We start from the raw sequence: 722 nt of genomic DNA, 5'->3' as shown, positions 1-722 counted from the left end.
CGGCCACTGCCGATCAAGCCGTCGATGAGGCCAGGCAAGACATTGCCGAGATTTCCCTTGCTGATGTCGTCGAGAAGGCCTGGAATGAGACCAGCGCCCTCGGTAGTGCCGTCGCCAATAAGGCCCTCTAGGAGAGGCGGCAGCACCGTGTTGGTAATGTTGCCTGTGCTGTCCTTGGCGATGCTGTCCTGGAGACTGTCTACGAGCGGAGGAAGCGAACCGTTGGGTCCGATAAGATCAGTGACAGCCGCTGGAGGAATAGCGCCCTGGTTGACGAGGTTGTCCAGTATGCCAGGAAGGAGGCCGCCGCCAGTAGAAGTTCCGTCACCCAAGGCACCCTTGATGATGTCGGGGACGAGGTTGCTCGTCTGTCCCTTGCCAATGTTATCGAGAAGACTTGGTACGAGGCCACTGGGTCCGAGAGCGTCGTTGACGACCTGGTTCAGCGTGTCGGTGATTTGACGAGGTTGGTTCGGCTCAACTGCAGGCAGGGGCACACAGTTTCCAGACACACAAAGTGCCCGAACAAGACTTGCCCAAGCCACCGCAGTTGTCAACGTCGCCGAGATGGTCGTAGCACGTCCCGTCGCGGCAGGATTCAAAGGCCGCACACGTCGTACTGCCGCACTGTCCAAGAACAGGAGGCACACACTTGCCGGCAACGCAAGTCGAGCCAGATGGCTCACAGGCCCTGCCCTCGGCACCACAGTTTGCCGCGTCGG

The sequence above is a fragment of the Verticillium alfalfae genome, genomic scaffold (assembly GCF_000150825.1).
Source record: "Verticillium alfalfae VaMs.102 supercont1.5 genomic scaffold, whole genome shotgun sequence".
Lineage (NCBI taxonomy): Eukaryota > Fungi > Ascomycota > Sordariomycetes > Glomerellales > Plectosphaerellaceae > Verticillium > Verticillium alfalfae.
This window is presented reverse-complemented; position numbering follows the sequence as displayed.